Source organism: Camelina sativa, chromosome 9 (assembly GCF_000633955.1).
Source record: "Camelina sativa cultivar DH55 chromosome 9, Cs, whole genome shotgun sequence".
Classification (NCBI taxonomy): domain Eukaryota; kingdom Viridiplantae; phylum Streptophyta; class Magnoliopsida; order Brassicales; family Brassicaceae; genus Camelina; species Camelina sativa.
Window position 1 is genome coordinate 12,815,641 of NC_025693.1, and position 11,560 is coordinate 12,827,200.

General features: G+C 32.7%; 2 long non-coding RNA genes across 4 annotated transcripts; both read right to left on the reverse strand.

Annotated features, from left to right (window-relative positions):
* Nucleotides 7,025–7,919, reverse strand: LOC104710900. Its single transcript, XR_755138.2, has 3 exons — nucleotides 7,728–7,919; nucleotides 7,461–7,505; nucleotides 7,025–7,314 (listed from the first exon to the last, which is right to left on the reverse strand). It is a non-coding gene; the product is annotated as an uncharacterized LOC104710900 (long non-coding RNA).
* On the reverse strand, nucleotides 8,713–10,260 carry LOC104710901. 3 transcript variants are annotated; one of them, XR_755141.1, is made up of 3 exons: nucleotides 9,622–10,260; nucleotides 9,377–9,447; nucleotides 8,713–9,104 (listed from the first exon to the last, which is right to left on the reverse strand). It is a non-coding gene; the product is annotated as an uncharacterized LOC104710901 (long non-coding RNA). The 3 variants fall into 3 exon arrangements; XR_755140.1 differs by having other exon boundaries at nucleotides 9,520–10,260; XR_755139.2 differs by having other exon boundaries at nucleotides 9,377–10,259.

The window sequence follows — 11,560 nt, forward strand, 5'->3', positions numbered from 1 at the left end:
AGGTAATAATAAAGTGCAGAAAGTAAAGAACACAAGAACTTTGTTAACGAGGTTCGGTTTTTTCCTACTCCCCGGGACCACGTCAAGATTTCGATTCCACTAGAACAAGAAAGCAAATACAACCTATTCGCAAACGCGTAAATTAAGCACAACCCTCTTAATTCACCGCTCCATTCTATAACATGAAATATTAAGGATAATTCTCTACCCTTAACTAGACTAACACCAAGCCTAGATTCAAACCAAGATAACCTAACCTTGGGCTAAACTCCCCTGAGCCTAGACTTCAGATCTTCAACTCTCTTGAATTCACACACACGTCACACCGACGAACAAAGAAGCTTGATCACAAGCACCAAACCGCGAAACTAAGCCGCATACCAACAGAAAGCTCTCTAGGGTTCTAACCTTTATGCATCAGCTCTCTTGCTTCTCTAGGACGTGCCTAACACCTCCTTATATACCCATCAAGACTTCCTAATNGCAGAAAGTAAAGAACACAAGAACTTTGTTAACGAGGTTCGGTTTTTCCTACTCCCCGGGACCACGTCCAGATTTCGATTCCACTAGAACAAGAAAGCAAATACAACCTATTCGCAAACGCGTAAATTAAGCACAACCCTCTTAATTCACCGCTCCATTCTATAACATGAAATATTAAGGATAATTCTCTACCCTTAACTAGACTAACACCAAGCCTAGATTCAAACCAAGATAACCTAACCTTGGGCTAAACTCCCCTGAGCCTAGACTTCAGATCTTCAACTCTCTTGAATTCACACACACGTCACACCGACGAACAAAGAAGCTTGATCACAAGCACCAAACCGCGAAACTAAGCCGCATACCAACAGAAAGCTCTCTAGGGTTCTAACCTTTATGCATCAGCTCTCTTGCTTCTCTAGGACGTGCCTAACACCTCCTTATATACCCATCAAGACTTCCTAATCACAATAGGAGAATATTTCCAAATCTCATAAGAAAAATACCTTTTCCTTTTTGCTATTTTTTTTTCCTTGTAAAACTTCAATTTAATCAACCAAAGAAATAGTAGTTTTCCTATTCAATTCATCCTCAAACCGTCCTTCAATAATTCCTTCTCAAACCTTCTAGAAACTTCTCACACACATAAAACACCAACAATCTTGTATCACGTCTTGAATCACACAGACACTACTTCAGCCATTCAATACATCTTCATTCTCCCCCTTTTTGACTATGCTTGTGAACTCATCAGTTCAAACACCTAAACAACATCACCAGACACATCTTCATTCTCCCCCTAAATGAGTCACAACATGGTCAAAACTAACTGGAAAATTCTCCCCGCTTTGCAATACGCGGTTGATAGCCTAGTACACCACCTCCATAGAACTCATCTTTTCTAACCCAAATCTTATTGCGTCTTAGACCTCCATGATTAAACTCTCGAATGAATTTGAAACAATTCCTCTTACTATGTCCTTGAACTCCACAATGATAACATGTAGGACCACAAAACCTTACATCAAAAGCATTCTCCATGCGGCTCCTCTCTCTCAACAATCTGAAACATCTTGGCCTAATATGCCCAACAACACCACAATGATGACAAACAGGTCAAAATACTTGTCTAGGTGCATTCTGCTCTTTCACAAAAACTGAAGCAACCTCTATAGCAGACTCTGAAGTACGCTTTGAAGCCGACGTGATTTTTCCACTTGAAACAAACACCGGATCCGATTTTGAAACTTTTCCTTCATATCCAAGGCCACACTTATCTGTCTTGCCAATACTCAGAATATGATCTAACTTCTTTGTACCATTATTAAGCATCCTCAAATTATTTTGAGTTTCTTCAAGTTGCACTTTAGCTTGTAATGCTTCTTCTCCCTTCTCTGTTGCATGTTTCTCTGCTTCAATGACTTTGGCCTCTAACTGGAGCTTCTCCTTAATCAAAACTGAATTTTCATCAACTACCTTAAGCCAATGTGCATACAACTTCTCATAACTCTTACCAAGTTCTTCATAGCTCATATCCTCTGAATCACTATCATTCTCAGACTCATGCTCTGTTGCAGTTAAAGGTTTTGCTGCAGATTCAGAAGCAGTTGCAGACACTGTTGCAGACGCTGATTTAGAACTATCTTCAAAAGTTGTAAACGCCACAAAATTCTTCATATCTTCTTCTTCATCTGAATCAGTTTCAGAATCACTAGTAACAACATTCATAGCCTTCTTCTTATGCTTTTGTAGATTGGCACAATCAGACCGTACATGACCATATCCTTTGCATTCAAAACATTGAACATTCTTTGATGAAGTCTTCATCTCTTCACCCATTCTACTTTTCTTCTCTTCGCCCTTACGCTTCAGAAATTTAGCAAATTGTCTTGATAACATAGCCATTGAATCTTCACAAGATGATACCTTAAGAGCAACTCCAATGTCAACTTCCTTCTTTATTGATTCCTTAACTTCATCATCTTTCTTCTTTACTCCTTCAGCTTCATATGCTTTGCTTAATTCAAAAGCTTTAAGAATGCCAACAAACTCATCAAAAGCCATCTCATCTAAATTGTGAGCTTCTTCAACTGCAGAAATTTTTGACTCAAATTTTGCAGGCAATGACCGCTTCAACTTCTTCACAAGCTTTTTGTCTTTGGACTGCTTTCCAAGAGCAAAAGCCTCATTAGAAATATCACATAACTTAGCACTGAACTCAGCCACAGTTTTTTTTCTTCCATCCTTAGATTCTCAAATTGTGATGCCAACATATCCAGCTTTGTTCTCTTAACACTTGAAGTACCCTCAAACATATTCTCCAATGACTTCCATGCTTTTTGAGCTGATACACATTGAGAAATCAACTTGAAGTGGCTTGAATCAATACAACTGTAAATTGCCGTCTTGGCTGTAGAATTACAACTTGATAACTTTTTCTCTGCAGTAGTCCACTTATCTCTTGGCTTAAGACACTTAACTCCTTTATCATCCACGAATTTAGGGGGCTCCCAACCAAGCTCAATCGAATTCCAGCAATCTTTATCAAGGTTACTACTAAACGCTTGCATACGAATCTTCCAATATCCATAATTTGATAAATCAAGCAACGGTGGTCTTGTCATAGACGTGCCTTCTCTGTAAGAAGTCATCACAACTGATTCAAAGCTCTTCCTAACTTCCTGAATTACCCTCACCCTTGATCTACCCGAAACTAGACTGAATCTCTATCAAGAACCCACTCTGATACCACTTGTAAATGCGGATGAGGCAATAATAAAGTGCAGAAAATAAAGAACACAAGAACTTTGTTAACGAGGTTCGGTTTTCCCTACTCTCCGGGACCACGTCCAGATTTCGATTCCACTAGAACAAGAAAGCAAATACAACCTATACGCAAACGTGTAAATTAAGCACAACCCTCTTAATACACCGCTCTGTTCTATAACATGAAATCTTAAGGATAATTTTCTACCCTTAACTAGACTAACACCAAGCCTAGATTCAAACCAAGATAACCTAACCTTGGGCTAAACTCCCCTGAGCCTAGACTTCAGATCTTCAACTCTCTTGAATTCACACACACGTCACACCGACGAACAAAGAAGCTTGATCACAAGCACCAAACCGCAAAACTAAGCCGCACACCAGCAGAAAGCTCTCTAGGGTTCTAACCTTTATGCATCAGCTCTCTTGCTTCTCTAGGACGTGCATAACACCTCCTTATATACCCATCAAGAATTCCTAATCACAATAGGAGAAGATTTCCAAATCTCATAAAAATACTTTTTCCTTTTTGCTATTTTCCTTTTCCTTGTAAAACTTCAATTTAATCAACCAAAAAAATAGTAGTTTTCCTATTCAATTCATCCTCAAACCGTTCTTCAATAATTCCTTCTCAAACCTTCTAGAAACTTCTCACACACATAAAATACCAACAATCTTGTATCACGCCTTGAATCACACAAACACTACTTCAGCCATTCAATACATCTTCATGTCTGAGTCCTAGTATAATATAGAGGCTATTGAAAAATATATTGTTATTTATAATGCCGAAGATATTTCATATTTGACAGGAATGAACAGAGAAAACTTATTCGAGACAAAAAAAAAAAAAAAGTCAGTCAATTGTGCCACGAGGTTTTCGCGAACAAAACAAAATGTTGTAAGGAGTAGGAACCAAAAGCAAAGAAACAAAGAAGGGTGAGATAGATGTTAGTGTGGTCCTCTTATAATAGTTATCCAAGAGTGATTTAAATCGGGTGGAAAGTTTTAATTAAGTTCAGTTACCACGTGATCACTTAACAGTACTGATCAATGAAGAGAACAACAAAATGGTGTTGACAGGAAGAGGAAAGAAAAAAAGGAAGGCTGCCAATATCAAAAGTGCAAGTGTAAAAACATTTATATGCACGAATAGTAAACGTTAGGCTAATTGGTCCATTAGGTTCACACAAGTAAACATTTCTAGAGAGATCAATATAATCACTCTTAAATACATTAAACATAAACATATACTACAGTTTTTAACCTTTACCCAAGTGTTTTTTTACTTCAAACGTTGAAAGATCGTTGGAAAGCATTCGTGGTGTTTCCTATGACACTGACTGTTTTTTCTTGGCGTAGATCCATCTACTGCCAGATATAGTCGAAGAGACGACAACTATCCCAAAAAACAAACCATTACAATTTTCAATACAAAAATTTCAAGAAATATTTAACAACACCGCTACTTTTTATTATTGTAATAATGCCCATGGGTTGGTCTGTTATTATTAATGTGGATTTAACCCTTTTTGACCGACGTCGACAGTGAACAAAATTACAAGGCAAAATTTTGAGCAATATACTCTTTCACCAATGTGCATCCCTCCCCGTAAGAAACATAAAGCTTCTCGATTCACATAATGAAGGATATATATATATATATATATATATATATATATATATTATTTTTCCTCAATGAAGGATATTTAATTTGGTGGAAGAGAACCATTAGAAATGCGTGCTAAAAGGCACTCAAGTTTAAGTGTGAGATAGATAGATGTTGGTGTGGTCCTCTTTAACAGTAATCCAAGAGTGAACAAAAGACTAAGAAACTGGGTTGAAATTCAGTTTCAACATGAATACGTTCAATATATGTCTTCAAAAAATTTCAAATATTCATGTACATGTCAGTAAAAGTGGTAAAGTGTTCAAACATTTATATGCAAGAGTAGTGAACATATGACTAATTGTTCCAAGCGGTCAAACAGCTCATTAGTACTATAAGTATAAACTAATTCGTGTCCACCTAATTGTGTCTATCGATTTTAATTAATGTTTTATGAATGTGTACTAAATAACTTTATTATATTTATCTTTTAGGCAAGTCCTTTACTCAACGTGTAAGTTTAATAACTAACAAAAGGCGTCAATATAAAACTAAGTACTGTACTTGAATCTAGATGGGAAAAAAGCCTATGTTAAACTGAATTTTTTCACCGTATGTATTTTACGAACAAATAAATCGTGCTTATTTCAATATGAGCGAACACGAAATTCAAATAACATGCATGAACTTCAATTCTGATATCTAAATCAAAAAATAACTTAGACGAACGATAATCAACAATATGATCGGCTGGCTGGATGGCAGCCGTATCGGTGATGTAGATAGGTTACACAAAATAATATCTCAGTTTATAGACATGTCGTTAAAAATGTGAGGTTAGACAAAAAGAACACATAAAATAGTCATGCCTAACTTTTGATTTCAATGTTGCACAAAGACATTGGTGAAAATATTGATTTTTCATGTCTTATCATAAGACTCTCAAACAAGACAACCGCAAAAAATTTCTCGGAAACTGTCTTGGCTTTTGATTCCGGAGACCTAAAAGGCGAAAAAGTCTTGTTTCTTTTGTCCACATCCTGGAAAATAACGACAACGTCAAATCATCATATATTCTCTTGTTTCTTTTTTTATGCAAAGCATTTTCTCTTGTTTTTTTTTTCTGTGTCTTTTCCTTGTTAAAAGACTTGTAGCTTGTTCAATCTTGTTTATTATGGATTATCTTATTTTCTATTCTTTTGGAAAAAAAAACAAATAATTTTTTTTTCTATCAACTGAATATTTATCACTAATATAGTTATAGGATAAATATCGTCCACTTGTCGTTTCATCAATCTGTAATATACTTAAATTCATATTTCTTAATTAAATTATAATTTTGAAATGAGATATTTCTTATTATACTTTTAAAATGACCTAATTTGTTTATATATACTAAAATATGTATTTTCTACTTATTTAGTTTTTTCCTAATTTAATAAAACACTTAAGTTTGTAGTTTGTGATTAAATAAAATAAATTCCTTTTTTAATATCAATATGAAGTATTTGTGTTAATTAATAATATGTTATATATATATATATATATTCTCATTAACATTGGTAATACGTAATGCATGTTGTTAATAAAAATGTAAAGTCGGATTTATGTCTATGCAAAAACATGAAAGTTTTGTGTAAAAATGCGTCTTCATGGGCTTCAACGAAAAAAAAGAAAGAAAGAAAGGAAGCATTTACGTGGGAACAAATGGAGAAACAAAGAATGGTGGGAATGGTGGGAATGGTGGAAATGTGTATTGTACTTTAATTGGTGTGGTTCTCTTTGACATAAGATTATGTACAATGAGGCCACTACAAGAAAATTGAGTTTTAATAACGTCTGAGTAATGCTATCTATCCATACCACAACGCTATATCTGCGTCCGTCATTATAGGTTAGACACTTTAGATAGCGTTTTTATTATCTGCTATTATATTATCATATACAATAGAATTTATTCATCTGTAATTAAATATTCTATAATAACGTATTTATTTTGTTATTAATAATATTATTAACAGGGTTTTTGAAATCTTATTTTTTATATTATTATAGCATTTATATAAATGTAATTGTTTCATTTGTATTATGCATTATTTTTTCATTTTATTCCAATACCTAATTTTATATTCTAAAAAGCACAATTTAAATTTACAAGGAAACAAATAACAAAAATAATGAATACTATTAATTATAAAAAAAATTACAATTACAACGAATTTTGTATATACGTCGAAATTAACTAATACAATCGAGTCTAAAGACGTGAAAGAAATTAAAAACGATGGAGATGAGCAAAAAAAATGATTTGAGCGTTCAGTTTCTCGAGCTGCTTCCGAAGATTGTTTTGAGTTTATGTTGTCATATCTCGACTCCTTTGCACACTCTTTGATGTTCATACTTCATAGTTCATGAATCACCTGATCTTCCCAGTCTCTTGTAAAAACTAGTTTTCGCTGCATAATCAACCACCAAGAGAAATTAGAGTCTTAGCCAATGTACAATCAATTACATTGAACCACAGATACAGTCCCATTTAAATTAAAAATCGATTCACATATTCTGCTTAAAAAAGAAAATTAGTCAACTGATTGAATCTTACTCGAAATAACAAGAATCAAATCTTCTGCAAATGGTTTTAGTGGATCTGCAACGAACACAACCGTATTAACTTAACACATACATACAGTTCACTAAAATCTAAGCTAGATTCACATGGAAGAAAGAGATTACTCCACCGTAAGACACATCAGAACCATGAGCAAACAATAATCGGAAAGTCAAAGCACAAGTAGCCAAATATCATGAATACAACTTTGGATTTTTATGTGTTAAAACTAAATTGCAGATAAGACAAATCTTTCTTTACCAGATCTAGAAGCAGCGGCGGTAAGAAAGAGAAGGAAAGAGACAAAGAGAAGCAGCGGCGGTAAGAAAGAGAAGGAAAGAGACAAAGAGAAGAGAAAAATTAAAGGGTAAAGACGAGGAGGAAGATGAAGCTACACATTGCGTGAGGGAGAATCAGAGGAAGATGGAGATGAGAAGACGGCAGAGGCGAGTAAAAGAGAAGAGAAAGAAAAATAAAAATAAACATTGAACTTGGGTCCGTTGGATCTAATCTTATCAACGGTTAATATTAAACAAATCTGTGATCCTCACATTTACACATTAGCCAATCAAAAGCCAGCTTTTTATTTGTATCTTGAATGTTTAGCATTTTTGTTATTTTTTTTCGTTTATTTAGTACATTAATTTTTTATATGTGGTAGGTTAATCTAAGACAAATTATATTTCCTAAAACTATTTTCAAATCATTTTATAATTAACTCGATTTGCAAGATAATTACATTTTGGGTTAGAAATTTAGGGTTTAGGGTTTAGGATTTAGAAAATGATTATTTTTCTTTTTTTGAAACTTTAATACTTAAAAATAAAACACTCATTAAACCATAAATATATATTTATTTATTTATATTGTTAGTAACACTAAATTTATATGCAAGATACTCATGTATCTTATATACCCTAAACTCCAAACCCTATATACCCTAAACTCATTTACTTGTTCTATTTTATTTTTCTTCATTGAGAATCAGCAACAAAATAATTTACAATTGTGAATTTATATTCCCTAAACTAATTATTTAGTAATCGACAAAAATTTATTAACAATAAAATTACCAAAGTTTATTTGAAATCAAAACCAAAACTCTATGCCGTAAACTCTAAACCAAAAAACTCATTAATTTTTTTCTTTTTATTTTCCTTTTAACTTTAATGAGAATTAGCAGAAAATTTTTTTACAAGTGTGAATTTATATTCCTTAAATTAAATATTTATTATTTTATTGTTAATAAAACTAGAAAATTATATTTTCAATTATGTATTCTAAACCACAAGGCACAAACCAAATGTAAAAAAAAATAATAGTGTAAATAGTCAAAATTTAGAAAGAAACAAATACATATGAATCCAATTTCAAACTTCATTTCATCTGTTGTGGCTTGCCCTTTTTGCTGTTAGTGTTTATCTTCTTAACTCATATCATATCCATAAAGATTGCCAAGGTCGAAGTTGGGTGCTTTGAGAATCTAGACTTTACGGATGAAAACGTTATGAAGAGGGTGGATGCTCTGAGTTGCCTTCTCAATCTCCCTGCCAATAGCTTCGAGCAAGAATGAACTTAGCAACAAGATCCTTAAGGTCACATGAGGAAGCTTCCTTAACCATAATATCCATCATCTTTCTGCGAATCGGAGGAATGCACAAAAAGACGAATTAATATTAAAGAGAGGAAATCAAATGAACATAGACTCATCAACAAAAGGACCCATCGAAGCTAAACATAAACAAAATATCAAAGGTTGCAGTCTGCAACTTGCAGAAATAAGATTCAGCAAAGAGACTAATCAACATATAAGATTCCAAGCTTGGAGAAAGAGAGACTGAGAGACCAACAGATAATGTTAATATATGGACTATACAACAAGAAAGCTCGTCAATGTCAAGAAATCCTACGGTGATGAGAATAGAGTTTTTTCCTAGGCTCGTCCATTCAGCTCCGGAATCACGATGACGTCAAAGATAAACTACACAACAAAAAAATCTATTCAACTCATAACACATCAATCGAAAACCCAATCAAAAATAGATTTAACTACCAGTAATTATTTCAATTACACTCTACTGAAATTGAAATATTCCTGCAACAAAGCAAAACAACCGAAACGGATCAAACCCAAATAATTATCAGAGTCACTCACGTTAAGCCAGGAATTGCGCCTGACAGGGACTGAGACTTAGAGGGATGCAGAGTGACTGACTTTTCGGTTTACAAGTAATTATCAGAGTCACTCACGTTAAGCCAAAACAACAACAACAACAACAACAACAACAACAAGGAACAAGATCTGATAGAAATCAAGTTTGAGTGAGATACCTGCTAGATTGTCTTCTCTTTTTGCTTAAATCGAACTACAACAGAAAACAAAAAGAATAAATCGACTCAACTCAGAAAAACCATAGTACCTTTACGGGAAGAACCAACAACAATCTAGCGAAAAAAGGAAGCTGGATTACAGTGTTTTGGCTCGAAAGAGTGAGATTTTCGGATATGAGATTACAAAGAACATGAAATTTTAGATCTGGGATTAGATATTTTGGATGAGATTTGTGTGGAAGAGAGTGGGTTTCGGCAAAGATTGTCGATTTGTGTGAGAGAGGAAGAACAAATGAAAGTTTAGGGTTCTGGGTATTTGGGGATTTTTTTTTTTTTTTGTCTTGGAGGCAAAATTGTTGTCGGGAAAAAAGTTTTGGAACCTAAATTTTTCTGAGTGTCGCGGGACTAACACTATCATAACGTTTACAATTATGTATTGCTATCAAAAATAACCCACCCAAACTAAAAGACACGAGAAACTAAAATAACTATATATCATAGCGTTTATACCTATACAAACGCTATCTAAAATAAACCGGTATTATAACTATAGCATTATCACCACAAACGCTATATTATAGTGCTATTAAAACTCAATATTCTTGTAGTGGGCGGTTGAATAATTTTTTCAACTGTTTAATTTGGATCTGTTGAATTTTTAAAAAATCATACATGTATTAAACTGAATTAAATAGATTCAACTGGTTGAATCTGGAGAAAACGGAATCTACATTAACACATGACAAAGTATGAGAGAAGAAGATGGTGAATGGGTATTACCAAAATTTGGCATTGATAAACTTAAGAAAAATAATTTAATTAGGCAGTGATAAACTTTTCAAAAACAAAATCAATTTCTTCTTTGTAAGTCTTAACTATTCGGATCATTAGCAGCAACAATATCTATTTTTGCAGAACTAAATAGTTCTATTCTTCTGTAAACTATAATAATTGACATTGGATTTTTGTGTGCTAGCTATTAGTATACTATTGTTTTTCAATACATCTTATACATTGGTGTTTATATTTAAATGCTAACTTGAACCTGGTGTAGTTGTTGTAAACTTTAGCTATAAATCTTAAAGAGTAATAAATTGAAGTGTTTGTATACGTAGAAGTGTTAGATCACCACTATTGTTCACACATTGTTTTGTGAACTTTTATTTCATCCTAATTATTTTAGCTCAATTATTTTATATTAATTTATATATTTTTATAAAATAAAAAGTATACCAAAATTCATCATTTAAAAAAATGTATAAATAGGAGCTAGTCTTGTTTTATTTGGACATATGAAAAACATCAAGTTTCATTAGAATTTTCTATTTTCCTAAGACCAATTTTTTGTGTATGTTTAAACTTCTTCATTTTACTTACAAAAATAAAATTAATCTCAATTATAAATTAAAATAGTAAATGAATTTTTATAAAAATTATTTAATTTTAAATTATATTAATTTATTTTTAATAGATAATTGTTATTAAATATGTAATCATAAATTATAAACAAAATAAAAATATGAAAATATATTATAGTAGAGTAAGATGTTGAATTTTATTAAACAAAACTATGTAGATGAAAAAAGTTGAATCATGAAAATAAAAATATGGAGAAAAAATATAATATGGAGTGTTAGAGCATCATTAGCAGAGAACGGATTCACCGTTGCTCAACAAAAAAAAAATTAATATTTTAATATTAAATAATTAAAAACTGACAAGTGTTTAAAATATAAGAAAAGCGTTGCTACTCTGGATAACTT